The sequence below is a fragment of the Marmota flaviventris genome, chromosome 8, assembly GCF_047511675.1.
Source record: "Marmota flaviventris isolate mMarFla1 chromosome 8, mMarFla1.hap1, whole genome shotgun sequence".
Classification (NCBI taxonomy): domain Eukaryota; kingdom Metazoa; phylum Chordata; class Mammalia; order Rodentia; family Sciuridae; genus Marmota; species Marmota flaviventris.
Window position 1 is genome coordinate 67459517 of NC_092505.1, and position 19439 is coordinate 67478955.

Below are 19439 nucleotides of genomic sequence, written 5' to 3' on the forward strand. Positions count from 1 at the left end.
CTCCAATTTAGAATCAATCAACAAAATACATTGAATACTTATTATGTGATTAGACTAAATTATCTTTATAGAATATTTCTAAATGCATCAGGCCATGGACTTTAACTTTTGGACTTATGAAGATTCAGGTATAACATGTGGAACTCTAGACAGAAAAGATAGAGCTTGAACCTTGGTAAATACTCTGCTGTAATAGCTTGCTTGCACTATGAACCTAGATACTCTTGACTTCTCTAATCAAGGCCAACAGTCTAGATATCATGTACTGATTCTAAGAAAAAAATTGGAACTAAGTATGTAAATAAGACATGATTTATTGAAAATGATAGAAAACATAACTATTTAAATATTATAATACAGAAAGCAAACGTGAGTTCTAATTCAATAATGTGTGTTATATATAGACTGATTTTTACATCCATCCTTGAATATTCTTTAATTCAACAAATATTTATTGAACATAATTCATATACCAGATATTGAAATTCAGTAAAAAATGTAAACAAATATCCTTGCCCTGTAAAATTTATATCTGTGGAGTATACAGATAATCAACTCTAATCATAGTAAATAAATACATTGCATAGTATGTCAGGTGACACACTCATGTCATGATGGTCACACTTACACATAGCAGGAAAGAGAAGTAGGTTTCCAGACAGTGATGTATGTGTTGCTGAAAGGTCTTTAAACACTGACAGATGTTGTGCCAACACTATGATTATTGCTTTTGGGGGGTACGGTATGGACCTGGATGAGATACTTTAAAACAACTGAATAATAGTGAATATATTGTCAAAATCAGAACAGTTAAGGTGGAATACAATAGTATATGATCAACACTGCAGAGATGGGGCTCAGAATGACGATGTTTCCAATCTTACTGCAGTTATACAATCCTAATTGTATAACTGTAGGATGTTGTGGAATTAGTAAATCTCACCATTTGTTCCCTCATCTTCAATACGAGACTGATAATGATGTCTTTCTCAGAGAAGAAGCAGAATGACTCAGTAAAACAATGCATGTCAGATATTTAGCATAATAATGAATACATAAAATATCCAGTGAAGAGCAGAAATGCTCACTATCTCTTCAAACACTTTATGAATTTTAGAAATGGCAACCACTTAGAGATCCCCTAATTCGGTCCAGTCATTTCACAGAAGAGGAACCTGAGAGACAGAGAAGTGAGATGAGCTGTCCAGACCACAAAGCAAACTATGGAAATGTACCTATCCCAAACTCCAGAACAAAGTGATCATATTTGGTCCAGAGGATCATATTACATATCAACAAACACTAGTTCTTTCTGTGTGGTGTGTCAGTGCTTCAGAGTGCTGAACTTAGGAGCTGAGCATCAGTTTCTAAGTTTTTCCATTAGCTCAATTCTTCATCTTCATGTTGCTTTTTGCCAAGTTGAAGACCTAGCTTTGTTTTGTGTCACCCCTTATGCCGAAGAGACATGCTGAACTGTAATTTGATTGAAAATTACAGTGCCCTTAAAATCTGAAGTCACAAACATATCACATTTTAAAAATAAATTACCCTTAGAAATGTAATGTGTTGATTTCATGTACTTTTATTTACTGCAGTGATATAGTAAGTTAAACCAACACTTATAACAGATCCAACAAATATAATAATTTAATAGAAGAATTTCAATTGCATCAACCTACAATGATCCCAACAGATCATCTCTTACTAGAATTTCACAATTTTCCAGTCAGCAGAATCAGTGCAAGAAGTGAGGTGAACATTGAGGGAAATGTACAGTGGGAGTCCAGAAAGACAGAGGAGCAAAGTAGAAAATATGAAAAGTCTGTCCCCAAGGACTTAGGTATTCTAGTTCTTATAGACAGATCTGAAAGATGGCAGCATAGATTACCCAACCCCACTAGAAAAAATGATGGAAGATGGTTTTGACATCTTTTCCCATTGATTTCAAACAAGAAGAATTTGGTTTTTTTTTTTCCCCTGCTTTCTGCTGCCTTCTTGGGATGAGTTAGTGCAGTTGAACAGACATGTGATAGTCAGCATTCTTGTCTGATGATCATATCTATACATTTTCATCATTAGGTTTGATGTTTCCTGTAGGTATTCTTCAAATGATAGAAATTATTATCTTAATCAGAAATAAAAAATGAGGTGTGATGAGACCACAATTCCTCCTGTTCATTGCTTCTTCTAGCCCCTGGTGACTCGAGGCATTCCTGGAGGGATATAATCGTATCCTCCTCATCTCTGCCTCTGAGACCATATTGCCTCTTCTTTTCTCTGCCAAATCTCTCCTGCTTTTTCTTATGAGCACACATTCTTTCCATTCAATTTACAGCCCATGGAATATTATGGGGCAATTTCTCTAAATCCTTAATTTAATTGTATCTAAAAAGACCCTTTTTCCAAATAAGGTAACATTTTCAGGTTCCAGGAACTAGGACACATGTTTTGGGGGTCCAGATTTTGTTTTACATTTTTATACATCTTTTTTTTTTATTCAGGCCAATGAGCATAAGAGAAAAGTTCCATGAACATCAGTTTCAGAGTCAGATGAACCAGGGTTGAATTCTGGCATTCATTACCCAGTAGTTGTGTGGTAATGGACAAATAATTTCCATTTTGTGAACCTCACTTTTCTTGTTTATAAACAAGATGATTACGATATTGCCAAATTGTTGTGAAAATTAAATGAGATAGTATGACATTCCTGGTACCATGTCTAGAACATAAAAGTGTTAGTAAAATCATATAGTGTAAATGTGTGCATACACACACACACACATTTGAATGCTGTAACATTAGAGTGATTAAAATATGGTAATATTAAAATTGAATTTTTGCCAGATAACTTAATACTTAGGAGTATATGTTTCTGATATTACATAAATATTTCTATCCTCCCACACTTACTTTAAAAAAATTATGTATAAGCTGGACACAGTGGTGCACACCTATAATCCCAGCAGCTCAGGAGACTGAGGCAGGAGGATTGTGAGTTTAAAGCAAGCCTCAGCAAATTAGGGAGGCCCTAAGCAACTCAGCAAGACCCTGTCTCCAAATAAAAAATATTTTTAAAAGTCTGGGGATGTTGCTCAATGGTTAAGCACCCTTGGGTTCAATCCCCAGTATAAAAAAACAAAAAACAAAACTATGCATGATTTTATGTTATGCATAACATAAACTTGATCATTTAAGTGTACAGTTCAGTGGTATAAGTACATTCACATTTTTGTACAATGTCAAAGATGTTAATAGATATTCTGTTATTTCTTTCTTCCCAAACATTGCTACATTTTCTAAAAAGCAAGAATTAATGTTATTTTCAAATAACTATTTTCATCTGTTGAGATGATCATACAATTATTCTTTTATATTCTGATAAAAATTTATTTTATTAGCTTTTTAAAAAATATTGAAATGCCTTTTCATTTCTAGAAGATAGGTTCATAGGACCGTTAGTCAGCTTTCTGTTGGAGTGACCAGAATATCTGATCAGAATAACTTAGAAAATGAAAAGTTTAATTTGGGATTGTGGTTTCAGAGGTTCAATCCATGGCTGACTGAATACTTTCCTCTGGGCCAGAGATGAGGGAGAACATCATTGGCAGAAGGGCATAACCGAGGAAAGTGGCTCAATTTATGGATTTGGGGAGGGGGTAGATATGAGATATGATATAGTGATACAGTGCAAGGGCACTCTCTCCCAGTGATCTCCTTCCTTCAGCCATGCCCCACCTGCCTTCAGTTATCACCTGGTAGTCCATTAATTCATAAAATTGATAAATCCACAAATGAGGCTATAGCTCTCATAATCTGATCATTTCACCTTTGAATATTCCTGCATTGCCTAATATATGAGGTTTTGTGAGGGGCAGCTCATATCCAAAGCATAGCAATAAAAAAGATATTCAATATTCTATCTTCATAGGAAAATCTATGCTGCATAAAAATGTACAGGGTTGTTAAATAGAGCAATTTAGACCAAAAGTCTAGTTTAACAGCAGGAGGTAATTTTAGCAACATATTGGAAAAGAAAAAGAAAAGATAAACTATGATTCTAAGGAATTGTAAAATGTTTTCTTTAAACATACTGCTTTATAAAAAGAAGTGAGTCAATCAGTGGATGTCATTTCTAATAGATTTTGTATTTCTCAACCAAAAAAAAGTCTATAATCTCCAGAATTCATCCTATGAGTATTTTATTGTCAAGATACATTTCCAGGACTGATAAAAACATCCGTTTGCTCACTGTTCCCTCATTACTCCTCATTATGTCTGTTCTACCTACTAGCCCATAATATTTACATGGAAACTGAGACACTTTCAGACTCTTGTTTCTTCCATCTTGGTTCATACTTTGACTCTTTCATACTGCTGATCTAAGAAGATGTAAAATGAGGATGCTGTTATTTTAACACAGGAATGTAAGACCAGTTTTTTTTTTAATATTTTAGTATTTTTATTTAAAAAATATATATTTTTGCAAAAGTCTATAAAATACTCTTATTGATTCTTTTTAGTCATACAAAACAATAGGGTTCATTTTGACATAAATATAAAAGCCTGAAATATAATTTGCTCTAATCCAGTCCCCAGTACTTCCCCTTCCTTCCTCAACTCTTCTGTTTCCCTCCCTCTACCCTACTGATCTTTCTGTTTTCTGCTATTTACTTATTACTTAGAGTATTTTTGTTGTTGTTGTTGTTGCTTGTTTTTCAGTGTCTTATGGATGTATGTGATGGCGTGATTCAGTGTGGTAGGTATCCTACAGCATATAAAGGTGAAGCAGCATTTCTTTTAGTAAAATTTTGTCTAAAAGGTATATTAACTTACTTGACTCAAGGGAGGAAAGCATTCAAGTATGAACCTGACCCTATTATTACATCTCAGGGGGAACACAAAAAATCTAGTCTGTGGGTCTTAGCTGGCTACTAGATGTCACACAAAATTAACAATCATTACAAAATTCATGGAAAATTTAAAATACTAATCAGAGCTTCCAAGAATATTTGTGAAAGACAAAATTAAACCTACTGGTGGGTATAGAAAAAGAGTCAAAATTTTCTTCCTTTCCTTGGAAAAGGTTAAGTTGATTGAAAAGCATTTAAACTTAAAAAACAACAACAAAAAAAATTATGTTGGCCTGAGCAAGTAGAAGCTTGCAGCTCATTTTCAGTATAGTTATGTTCCCTTTAAACACTAGGGTTGAAAAGGAAATGTTGACAGGCTATTTTACCAGTTAGGCCCTAGTGAGTGCAGGAATAACAAATGCAATCCATGTTGTTAACATGATGAAGTCATCAAAATTAAGCAGTTGGTAAAGAAACAAGTTCATTATGAGTTTATGTTTCCAGCTTTTTAATGAAATCCAAGGGTCAAATAAATGGGTATCATGGGGTTCTGCCACTGTGTACACTGGAGAATCCAGCCAGAAAAGTCACTACTGTTCTTCTTGCCAGATCTATTTAAGAAGCAGATTTTCATCCATTCCTGGCAACACTTTCAGTTTGGCGGTTTATGCAGTTCTTGTTTAGTAATATTTTCCAGTTTAAATTGTACCTAGGGGGCAAGTTAAAGTATTGTTTCCTTTTTCAAGGTAAAGTGTATTTTAACTATTTGTTGTCTTTTCAAAAAATGCAAAACATCATTAATGGGAGCCTATGCTAAAGGAATTAAAAGACCTCAAGGAGGAAGTAAGCAGCCCTATTCAACTTAGTTGGATTTTAGATTTCCAAATTGATGGATCACATTCTCAAATATGCTTCAATTAAGGAGATGGAAGCAACTCTCTATTATTTTCTAAACACATTCTTTCTATTATTATAGCACAACCAAAAAACAAATTCCAGAGTAAATTTAGAGTAGTGATTCTTCAGTCACTAATGCTATATTAAATTCAAAGTATGACCAAGATAAGAGATTGCTTTATATAAAGTGATATTGACAAGGCATTAAAACTCTGTTTTGCACTAATTGCCCATAGATATATTTACTTTGTTATTAAAAGAAATTTTAAGAAGAATTTTATTTCTTATAAAATAATTCCATGTTCCTAAGAACAAAGAATATGACTAACCATATAGAGAGATAGTCAATAGTAATATTTGACACTAATAATAAGACTCTATGTTCTGTATATATTCATTACAGAATTATGTAAAATAAAATCATACCATATTTATGTTTATCCATTTTCCCACTCAATGATACATTTTAAAATTCTTTCCATGTCATCTGTTATTTGGGTCATCTATGAAACCAATTGATCCAGTATTCTAAGTAACATTCTAATTGTAAATATAGACCAACCTGTATTTTATTATTGTTTTTTGGTGTATTTAATAAGCCTTCTATTTACAACACATCCTGTATCATTGAGTTGTAGGATTTTTTCTCACATTATCAATAATGCAATGATTACAACTGTAGCAAAATCTTTGTGCATATCCATAATTACTTTCTTGAGCTACTTCTAGTAGAACCATCATACTGATGTCCTTTTGAAATGCAAAGGCAATCATTTCCTCTGGAGGTGACTGATTCACAATATATTTGAATAATGAGATTGAGATGGCAAATCGTCCTCCAGAATCCATTCTGTTTTGTTTTTGTTTGTTCTAAGTAATGGCATCTTACTCATGATGCTTTAGCTTACTCTTTGCTATTTCCCCAGACAAGTTCTATATTCACATCTTTCCTTGGCATTAGGCTGGATAATAATTCTGGAAAATAGCTTGTATCACAAGTTTTGTGAATAACTTCTGGGCCATGTTCCTAAGATAAATCTGCTTGCCCCCTTCTCCCTCTTTCATTTTCCCTATGGCTGGTCATAGATATGGGAAGCTGACTGACAAAGAAGAAGTGGAAAGATGGTAAGAGAGGAGGTTGTACCCGTGGGACATGACAGTCCTTCATCTCAGATTAATATGACAGTGAAGTACATCTTGGTATAAATCACTATTCAATTAGCTTGACGTGTGCCCTAAATAATACATCTATCTTAGTGGACAAACCTACAATTTGTTGAAGTTTAAACAGGATGGAAATAAGAAGGAAAAAGTAATGATCCATTTCTGAAAATTGCTTATTTTCCTCCAACAAGTGTTCATGAATCAGTTTTGTCATTGTCCTCCAGCTGGATGTGCTTTATTCCTGTGGTCATAGATGAGGCAGTGGTCACTAAAGCCCAACTCTTCAAAAATGAAGACTTGAAAATTTGCGCAAGGTTGGGGAAGCTTGCTTCTCCATAGGAGTCCCAGAGTTTCTCTCTTCATATCTCAGTTATGAAATCCAGGCTTGATAAAGTTTTTAGACCTAAAGTTCAATTACCCATGGCTACATGTTACTTAGATTGTTCCATATTTCCACTTCTGACATATACAAATGCATTCATCCATGAATAAATGAAATAAGCAGAGAAAGGTCCTTCACCATCTCTAATTGTTCTGAAGGAGTTCCACACTCTGATTTTAGCATATCTGTCCAAAAGAACACTGAAAAGATGTTTTCATGGTGTGCCTGATATTACAAAATAACACCTCTATAATGGGCTACACTTAAAGAATTCTGGCCAAAAGTAAATATCCATATCCCTGGATATTTATGATACCAAGAAATTCATTTGTAGCATTAGGAAAATTGGGAAATAGTATATTTTTTAATAGAAAGAAATGGAAATTTTTTAAAATTAGTGAAAAAAGGATCAAGCTGAGCTTTTGTACAGCTGATATTGGAGAACAGGGTACACAAATCTGTGCATAACAGCATTCACTCTTTGTGGGACTAAGAGAGTATGGGATTACTCACAGCTGAATGGGAGTCATGAACTTCTTAAGCATAAGGCCCATAAAACAAGTGGCCTAGATTCAGGACAATTTTTGAAGTCAATGTTAATCTGTTAGGAACAATAACAATGTGAAGGGGAGGGAATTGTTGGGAATTTCACAAACCTGTACATTTGGAATCATTAGTTAAGGAAAAAATTCCGAGTCATTTTTTTTTTTTTTTTTTTTTTTTGTAGAAGTTGTAGACTATACACAGGTGGCTGCCACAATACCTCTTATCCCTATTATATACTTTTGTGTTCAATGTGAATTTGTAATTCTTCCCACAAAAAAGTGGAGTTGATTTCCCCTCACTTTAACATGACTTCTATATATCAACAGAGTGGTGGAGTAATGTGATGAGCCTTCCAAGCCTAGGACTCAACAGTGTGTCTAATTTCTGTTGTCTTATTAGAAAGTGACATACCTTAGCTGACTACCCCATCAATGTGAGTGAAGTCATCTAGGACCAACCATCTAACCTGCCCACTGACAAATGGTAACAGGAGTCCAGCTGATGCCACAAGGAGCATGCAGAACTATACCCACTGAGCCCCTCCAAGTTGCCCACCACTGGTTCCATGAACAAATAAATGATGGTCAGTCACGTTTAAAACACTAACGTTTGGAGTGGGAAACACTCCAAAATAAATAATTGAGTCAATAAACTTAAAAATGCATTTACAGCTCCTTCTACCTCTTTTGCTTGTTATCAAATCAGTATAGATAAGAGTATTAATTTACTTAGGTGGAAGGGTTTCACTGCTGCTTAGAAAAAAGATCTTGTCTTGCTGAATATTGTCACTACCAATTAAATACACTGCTATGGCAGAGGGGCTCACTTCATTGTAGAATAAATTGAGAAGGTTTAATTTCAGTTTATGAAATATATTTTCATTAATGATACTTTATAAAAGTCAGATTTGTTGATGAAACACTGCTTAATAAATGGAAATATATATACACCAGTGATCAAGAATTTATTCTGTAGATGGATGAAGTTGGACAAACATATATAAAAAGTTTAATTGAGTTTATCTAAAGATAACTGAAGCTTGCTTTGATATACTGTCATTAAACTTTTTGTTTGACATGGCATAGTGATCTTTGGACCTGAAATTGTTTTATTTTGGCTTTTGGATGCATTGATATTTTCAGAAAATGATTTATGATACCAAGAGATTCATTTGTAATATGAAGACTTAAATTACAATCAATTTGGCAGCTTTCCAGTTTGAAGCCAATTGCACACAATAAAAAACTCTTTTGGAAAAATATTAAATAAAAATAGCATCCGGTGGTCCACACTTATCTAATAAAAAAATAGGAAAATTCTCCTTAAAAAGGAGAAATGAACTCGCAAAACATTCAGGAAACCCTGATTAGAGAAACAAAAAGTACTTAAATTAGTTTATTTAGTATTGCAGCTTCTGCAAATGATATACTAATATTTATTTGCATACATTTTCTGTTTGTTTCTCCACAGAGCTGTGAGAAGTAATAAGCCAAGTGATTCTACATGGATGAAATTAAACAAGAATATTTTTATATCAGAAACAATTTTTTTTAAAAAATTTATGATTTAATTTGTATTTTTAAGGGTTCTTTTGTTAGGAGGGAAAATGTGGAGAAATGCTTATCAGTTTCCAAGTCAATTATGTTTGGGTACAAATATCTATAAAATGGATATCTATAGACCTGCTTCCTGTTTATTCCCAAATTAAGGTGGCTGACTGTACCTAAATCATACATTAAGCCAGTCATCAACAATAATTCAATAGTCTACTAATTGGAAATCTGTGTTTGATAGTAAATTTCCATTTTTTGACGTATTCTTTGTTTCCAACTGATTCCTTTGACATAATTTCACAATGTATAGAGTAGTTCCAAAAATAATACAAATAATTCTTCTATAACTTTACCTAGTTCCCTACATTGTTAATATTCTGCCCACATTTTCATCTCTCCATTTCATATAGATATATGTATGTGTAGATGTATATATTATATATATAAATGCATAATATTTTACTGAATTACCTAAAAGTTAATTACAAGTATGGTGTTATCCCTTTTTCCATAAATGCTCTAGTATTTATTTCCTGTACAGAAGGCATACTTCTTCACAATATTTTCAGAGAAGTGTATTCCTTGGCTAGTAGTTATGTAATTCTAATTTGTGCCTATATAAAGAATAAATGAAATTGCTTCACTGGATTTTTAAATTTATTACATAGCCCTAAAAATTCATACAGATTTCAGAGTTCATCAAGGCATAAACTACTCAGTTTGAAGCAAATTATTTTAGCATTTTAAAGATTAATTTTGCAGCTTCATTATGAAACTAAATAATAACTTAAAGGATAAATTAATTACTTTATATTCAAAATAAATTAATTATCATGGCACAAATTTATTGAAGACTTGCTATGTTTGAGGTACTTTGTGAGTATTTCACATATCTTTACAATTTAATCAGGATAGTAAGTAATATTTAAAAAGTACTTACCCTGTTTTAAGCACTATGTCAATCACCTTACAAGGATTATCAAATTTAATTTAAAAAATGGCAAATACTTATACAACTTTGCTTACGTTTCAAGTATAGTTGTAAGTGCTTTACTCATATTAACTCTCACTTAATCCTTGCAATATTATGGTAGAATTAATGTTGTTATTTATATTTTACAGATGAAGGAACTCTGACCACAGAGAAATTAAATTCTCAATGGGAATTGTTATATCTTTTAAAGAAGGAAATTATGAAACGAATCCAAATTAATACAAGTCTTCTAGGGCTGCTGTGACAAATTATCACAAACTGGGTGGCTGAAAACTACAAATTTGTTCTCTACACTTCTGGAGGCCTGAAGTGTGACCCCAGGGTGTCTGTAGGCCCATGCTCTTTCTGTAGGTTCTAGGGAGAACCTGTTCCATACTATTCTCTGAGCTTCTGATGCTGCTGGCAATCTTTGGCTTTTGTTGGCTTCTAGACACATCATTCCAAACTGCTTTTGTCATCACAGGGAATTCTCTCCCAGTAAGTTCTTCTCTATTTTTCTACTTTTTATAAAGAAACCAGTGATGTTGGATTAGGGATGGCCTAATGGCCGAAACTTAATTTACTTGTATCTGAAAAGACCTGCTTTCCAAGTAAGGTCATATTCAGAGGTACAAGATATGAAGACCTCAACATGTCTTTTCTGGGTAGACATATTTCAACTTGACATTACCCAAGGCCGTCAATGAAAGTGCTAGGATTTGAACCCAGCTTCTGTCTCCAAAGCCCATGGTTTTAACCACTCCATTCTTAGCAGCATGCAAGACTGGAGTCACCTTCAGTTTTATAAGCTAACTAGAGTTATTGATGCGATAGCAATCTTCAAGAAAAGTAATTAACATTTAAAAAATAACAAATACATCATCTAGATATATACATAGGTAACTGCTTATATAACATGAATACTTTGCATTTAATTTTTTTGAACAATGAATGTGAGAATTATATAATAAGAAATAATATACTTTCATATACAAAAATCTTATTTTTATGCTTTTATCAATACAAATATTTTAAAGAAATTTTCTATCAAAAAATTATTTATGCTTATTAAAGCCATTTTTATATTTGGCATAACATGGTGCAATATATTCATGTAAGGTTATTACATGTTTTATTTTTCATTTTATTTAAAGTCTATATCTTATTAACTTTAAATTCAATATTTTCTTTTGTCTTAGTTATATAACAATTGTTTTTAGTGTAGCTCTCTACATTATATTTTACAGCTAGTGACTTCATTATTAAATCCATTGAGAATAAAATTTTTATTTTGAACTTGTGTAGCTGTCTGTATTCATCGAACAATTTTATCTAGTAATTCTTGAACACAATTTCTATTGCTATAGAAGAGCCAAATGTTTTCTCCAAAATGTCGAGGAAAGCTTTAATTTTCACTAAACAACTAAATCTCCAGAATTTGTGTTTCATCTTAATTGTATGCACTATAGATATCCATATATTCATTATATATTTGCCAAGCATGAGCATCCTAACTGGTTTCCCAATGGGTTTTTCCCATTGTAATATAATCTATAATCCAAGTGCAGAATAATCCTGGAAAAACACACATGATCAAGTCACTTCCTGACTAAATATTGTGGTGTGCCTTTGCCTGTAAAAACTCTGCTTTTGGAGTTGCCTTGGACAAAGGAATAATAAACTAAGAAATTTACAAGCAAAATAATATGTAGAAGTAAGTGGCTAGTGAGAAGAATGTTTTCAACAGTATGAAAACAGAATGAAAGTGAACCAGCCACCATAAATTAGGGAGAATATTTCAAAAGTACATATTTCATCACATATTTTACTGTTTTTATTTCACAAGACCTTTGCACTTATTTTAATAACTGAGATTGGTCTGTAATTTTCTTTTCTTTATTTGGACCAATTTTATGTTGGCTTAGATAGGTAGATAGGTAGATTGATAAATAAAAATAAATATGCATATTTTACTTGTCTATTTTCCTTTATTATCTTACTTGGATTTTTTAGATTTATTAATTTTATTAGTTTCTCCAAATATCCAACTTTTAATTTGATTTTCTTGTTGTTGTGTTATGGTTTTGTTTTCTATATCATTCTCTAAATTTCTCCTTTTGGCTTCCATTACACTTTGGAAAAGAATCAGTTTTTTAAAGACAAAATTTAGGTATTATTTAGGTTATGAGGTTTTATAGTCACACAGTTCATGCCATCACTTTTATTTGTGTGACCTTGGGCACGTTCCTTAATGGCTCTGAAGCAAGAGCTCCTCCTCTTAAAATAGATAATTCTAGGACCTACTTTATGGGGTGACTGATAATTATAATAATAATTTTAAGTGCTTTGCACAGTGCTGACACTGATTAAGGTTTCTCATAGATAATGGTGATGATGATCATGTTGATGATAGGATGCTGTGCCTATTTAAATCAGGCACAACATTTGGGGTCTTTTTCTTATTGAGACATCTGTATTGATATTCCAATGATCCATTCTATGTGATTTTCATGAATATTTATGCAGAAGAGCTTATGAGAATCATCAGACTTTGTCTACAGACAAATTTGTTTTATTTATTTCAAACGTTCTACACGGCCTATTTTAGGCAATTAATTCTTCACATGTGCATCCAAATAAATTTTAACGTCTATGTATTATATCTCAGGATTAGTGAGGTAATGTCTAAAAGGAACAGAAAATTCTTTGGAAGAAACACAAGGTCAAGTCTAAATTATTACGCTGGGACTTATGTTTGTTTCTATAAACTAGAGAGATGCCTTTTCTACTTTAGAGGACATGAGTTGCCAAACAGGCACTACTGTATTTGGAGAGCTCTGATAACAGCTGTTGAGGAGGAAAAGAGGAAAGAGCAAAGAAAATGAGTCCTCATAAAAAAGAACAGAAGCAGAAAATGCCAAAGTGAAGCAGATTTGAAGGGACAAAATGAGAGGTTCATCCTCCTTAGCAGCTGCATGGGACAGAGTTCATTGCTGTCTCCTTGAAACACTTCTCTTCCTTGTTCTGGATAAAATGGTTGCCTCCTTATCTTCCTCTTATCTCTGGCTGTGTTATCTTGGCTGTGTTGCTAGCTCCCCCTCATCTCCCTGACTCTCACACATGACAGTATTCCAGCACTCAGGCATTGAACTATTCTTTTTTTTTAATCACCGCTTCTACCCTTAATGATCTCATATAGACACATGGCTTTCAATATCATTTGTATGCCATTACTTTTCAGTTTTTATTCTCCAGGTTAGATGGCTCCTCCAGACTCTAATCTTATATGTATCTTCCTATTTAACATCTCTACTTGGATGCCTGATGTGTCTCAAATTTAATATGTCTAAACCTGAACTTGGATTAGCTCCCTACTCTGCAATCCCGGTCCTGGTCCTTTGCAAATCTCCTCTCACAATCTTCAACATTTGAGTGCATGTTCAATCTATTTTCCCTTTTGCTCAGACCCCATAGTTTCTAGTTATCCTAGTTCTTCTGTTTCCACTTCAACTCAATCCTCCAGCATAGTATAGCAGCAATATTTCGAAGTTATATTCAGAATCTAAACACTTCTTAACACAAGAATTTTTACCACCCCGAATTTTTATAACAACCTCCTAATTGATCTCTCTGCCTCCACCCTTTTCTTTCCTGTAAGCCCTCAAATTATGATACAGTTGAGAATTTCTGTCATCTTAAAATGTATCTCTAGCAGTGTCAATATCACACCAAGAAATGCTATTCTAGATATTTAGTTCTACTTTGTAGGTGGCATAACCTTGTTCTAGAGACCCAGAAGACTGCACTGTAATTTCATATTAAGCATTACAAAAATCTGACATAATGTATTTTCCTATCAGAGATACACACTAAGAATACTGCAGGGCTTTTCAACTTGAATGGCCCAAGTTTAGAGCCACTTACACCCAAGTCTGGAAATTGGAGTCTTTTCCTGCTCTGTGAGCTACTGAGACTTTGCAGCTTTTCATGTCACTCCATACAAATGCCAGGGACATCACACAAATATGGTGCTTCCTTCTCTATGATGAGAGATACAAGATGCACTGATTGCTCTTTATTTTGAAAGGTAATTTCTGGAACAGCTCACACCATCAATTCTCAAAACTCAATTTTAATATTATATTACCTTAACTCTGTAGGGTTTATATCCCACTTTCTGAAGTGCATGTGTCTTTCAAAGGCTTTTAGTATACTTGCCACTGGTGGCTTCTCTCATCTGAGTAATATAATGTCATCAATATAATGACTAATGGGATGTTCTGCTGAATGTCCATGAATTCTGGATCTCTACGGAATATATTATGCAGAAAGATGAGAGTTAATATAACCATGAAATGATATTGTAAATTTGTAATGATGTGTTACAAGTGAATGTGAATTCTTTCTGATATGCTTATATAAATTGAAAAGTTGTGTTAGTCAGATCTTAAAAACTATTTACCGAGGCTATGTTAATGTATTTAATCACAATTATCAAAATTGAAATTGGAGTATTGCAGGTTGAGCATCTCTAATCCAAAAATCCAAAATGCTCTAAAATCTGAAAATTTTGAACACCAATGTGACACCATCACAAATAGAAAATTCCACATCTGAGCTCATGTGACAAGTCACAGTCATAACTCAAACACTCTAAAATAATGTTTATATAATTTTACCTTAAGACTATGTACATAAAGTATAAATAAAATTTATGTTTGGAGTTGTGTTCTGTCCCAACATATCTCACTATGTATATGCAGATATTCCAAAATAAAATATAAACTTGTGAAATCTGAAACACTTCTGATTCTAAGCATTTTAGGTAAGGGATATACTACATTTCAACAAGTAATTTACTGTTATTTTCCTATTTTTGTGGGAATTGGATTGGAAAATTAAATATAAAGGGGAACACTATTATAGTATATTTGTGTGTGTATATGTGTGTGTGTGTGTGTCCTTAAAGTAAATGTTAAAATATATCAGTTTCTCAGGCTACTAATACAAACATTTTACTTCAAAGGTCAAGAAATTCTTGTAGCTACTAAATATATACATTTTAACTTCAAATTTGGGGCCTGAGAAATATCTACCTGATGGTGTCAGACAATCACTGTGAACTAGACTTAGACTCATTCCATTTATTACCTGGTTCCTTTGTGTGTTCATTCTAAAGGAAGGGACATATGGTACATGGTACATTTGGACCTTGAATGTCAAAGAAAACTCTGATCCCGTATTCCGTGGTCATCAAAAAGCTTAGGTAGTTCCATTTCTCCAGGGCATTATGACTTGACTAAATAGTAATAAATAACTTTGAAAAAGGTCTACAGAAGTCCTTATTAATGGTGCAGTGTGGTACTCTTTCCTAGAGATCAGTAATTCTGGTTCTAAAATGTGACTTGGGTATAAAAAAGGGAAAAGTAATAATGATTTTTTTTAGTTTCTTTCCACATCATTCTAATTATCTCTCCTTGATTTATTCTGGCTGTATGTATTATATAATACCATTATCAGCTCTTCCTCAATCTAGTTCTAATAAACATTTTCATACATCTCTGCAAGCCATTGTCTCTGGATGTACCCCCATACTGCTACTCATTTCAGTATTGAGCTAATTTTACTATTCTATCCATACGTTCCTCTATTATTAAGGGATCCTGTTGTCCCCATTGTTATTTTTTTTTATTGTTGGTTGTTCAAAACATTACATAGTTCTTGATATATCATCTTTCACACTTTGCTTCAAGTGGGTTATGAACTCCCATTTTTAGCCCATATACAGATTGCAGAATCACATCAATTACACATCCATTGATTTACATATTGTCATACTAGTGACTGTCGTGTTCTGCTACCTTTCCTATCCTCTACTATCCCCCCTCCCCTCCCCTCCCCTCCCCTCCCCTCTTCTCTCTCTACCCCCTCTACTGACCTTCATTTCTCCCCCTTGTATTATTTTTCCCTTTCCCCTCATTTCCTCTTGTATGTTCTTTTGTATAACCCTGAGGGTCTCCTTCCATTTCCATGCAGTTTCCCTTTTCTCTCCCTTTCCCTCCCACCTCTCATCTCTGTTTAATGTTAATCTTCTTCTCATGCTCTTTGTCCCTACTCTGTTCTTAGTTACTCTCCTTATATCAAAGAAGACATTTGGCATTTGTTTTTTAGGGATTGGCTAGCTTCACTTAGCATAATCTGTTCTAGTGCCATCCATTTCCCTGCAAATTCTATGATTTTGTCATTTTTTAATGCAGAGTAATACTCCATTGTGTATAAATGCCACATTTTTTTAATCCATTCGTCTATTGAAGGGCATCTGGGTTGGTTCCACAGTCTTGCTATTGTGAATTGAGCTGCTATGAACATCGATGTAGCAGTGTCCCTGTAGCATGCTCTTTTTAGGTCTTTAGGGAATAGACCAAAAAGGGGAATAGCTGGGTTAAATGGTGGCTCCATTCCCAGCTTTCCAAGAAATCTCCATACTGCTTTCCAAATTGGCTGCACCAATTTGGAAACCATTGTTATTAATAATTCTGGTTTGAAAATATTTTTTCCTATGGTCTTCCTCTGGTTTACAGAGCATGATTATTGATCTCCTCTGTGATTCTGGTATTCTTCTCACCAGCAAGGTTTTTATGCATTTGGTAAATGTTTAGGCTCTCTCCTATCCAGATAGTCCTTTATTGTGTTCTCTATCTTTACACAGTATGACCACATGAGTCTCCCTGCTTCTCTTGGCTCTTGATCCCTTTCTTCCATTGTCTGTCACAGCTGTTCTAATATCTCTGCCATGATTGTTTTTTTTTTTTATAACAGTCATCACTGCAATTTGTTAGCCCTTTCTCACCAAGATTACAGTAAAAGTGGTAACTACTATATCCTGTGGGTGTGCTTCCATATCAATAAACTTTTTTCCCCTGCACCCACACCCCCATCTGTCTCCCCTACACCTCTATCAGATATCTGCAAAATTCAGTTCTTCATTTTTGTTGGTTAATCTCTATTCTCCTTAAGACAAATAAAAGTCATAGATGTGGTAGAAGTTCAGATCATCTACTAGAGTTCTTGATTAGAACTCTGAACCACATTGGTAACATCCTCACCACATCTTTGGATACTTACTGTGTTGTTGGAGCACAGTTTTGGTAGTTCTGATCTCTTTGGAGACTTTCGCCTACTGTTGAGCACACTCTGCCTCCCTATGATTTCTACCATCTCTTCCACCTCTGACATGGGGAATCATACACTAAGATCAAATCCTAATGAAAGTGATTCAGATATAGAGAGATGACTATCAAACTGTGCTCCATATATCTCCTTCCACTGGCTAATTATTTCATATTTAGCTAAGTTTAATGCCTTCGTGGTCTAGTTCCTATCTTGGGACTCCCCTCCAAGTTGTCAGCCTTTCCAAGTGTCACTTTCAGAGATGAACAAAATGCTCTGGGACATAATCACACAGACAGTCTCTCCCTTCTTTAAAGACCTTGTATCTCTATTTAGGCAGTTTTATTTCTTATTAGCTCTTTAGGCAGCTTCCTCAAGGGACCTTTTATTGGGTCCCTGATAATAAAATAATGTTGTATCATTGTTGTCATTAAAATATGAAAAGCTACGTTCTACTTAATGAATTGATATGGACTTTTCTATTATTTTGATTTTCTTTTTTTTATCTTCTAGAATATTAAGAATATTCTACAACTTTTAAGTCCCTAGGTTACAAGTTTAATTTCAAGTATCATGCCATGAACAAGATACATTTATCCTTTTAAAAGAAGCAATAATACATTTCTATCTCCCCAGGCTTTATTTTTGCAAAGGACCCCATCTAACATTTGCTTGAAGCTCAGAAGTTTCAAAAGAACTCTGCCGAACCTGCCACTGATTTGCTGTAAATTTACTGATCCTGTTATTCTTGAAACAAAAGACTGGTTGGGTGACTTAAAATTTATCACCTGGTTTAATGTGTGACTTCATTACTTCTTTCCCTAACATTATTCCTTACTGTCTCAACAAATGTCCCCATATCCAAGAGAAATGCAGAGACATCTGAGTTTGTCTTTGTAAAGGTTATGATCTACAAATGAATGGCAAATCTTACCAGTCTGGGAAGCCAGAACACTTTAACTAATGTCAGCAGGAGTTAATAATGTTAGTTTTCCCTAGGAATAGAATCTATGTGAGAGAGTAATTTAGGCATTTGGACTGTGAAACTAAAATTATTTATTCAGAAAATTTTACTGGCAATATTGGGAACAGGAATAAAAACAAATTTTGACGGGGGCAAAATCCTTATTTAAGACTTTGTTGGCAGCAGCATCACCAAGAAACTGCTATTTTGCTTTTATTGTTATTTAATGCTCAATTATTTAAAATGATTAAATAAGAGCTCAAATGTTGCCATAATATACCAGTGAGGCATTAATTATGTGTTTTTAAATGGCTGAAATTGAAATTTATGTCTTAAGCAGATATGGCTATATTTATGGAGTTCCCCTATAATCATTGTAACTCTCATTTTTTCAAATGACTTTCAACTATGGATGACAAAAATTTTGACAAACCAGAATTAAGTCTCACAATAGCATTGACTGGCAGGAAATAATATCCAGACATGGTCTTATTAATAGTGATTTTGTATTCACGTGTGTGATGTGTGTGTGTGTGTATGTGTGTGTGTACAAATGTATGTTTTATCAACTTATTAAAATTTCAAATAGTTGACAGAATGGCAGGTGAACATAGAGCTAGAAAAACCAAGAGATACAGATTTACCTTGACCTTAAGCATGAATAAAGCTAAAGATTGAGTCCATTTACTTTTAAGATTTTCCAATCAGATTTTGAGGATTCAATACAATAGACCTTTAATAGTAAGACGGAGCTTCTAGTATCATCTGTCACTGACTGTGTAGCCACTGTATAGCTTTCATTATTACAACTCACTTTTCCAAACACAGGAAGTGCAATAGCTTCCCTTAATAGTTTCTTGCTTTTCCAAGCTATCAGGATGCTGATCTCTTATAAAAGTTCTTAGACAATGTATATATTCAGGTAAAGGAGATTCAAAAA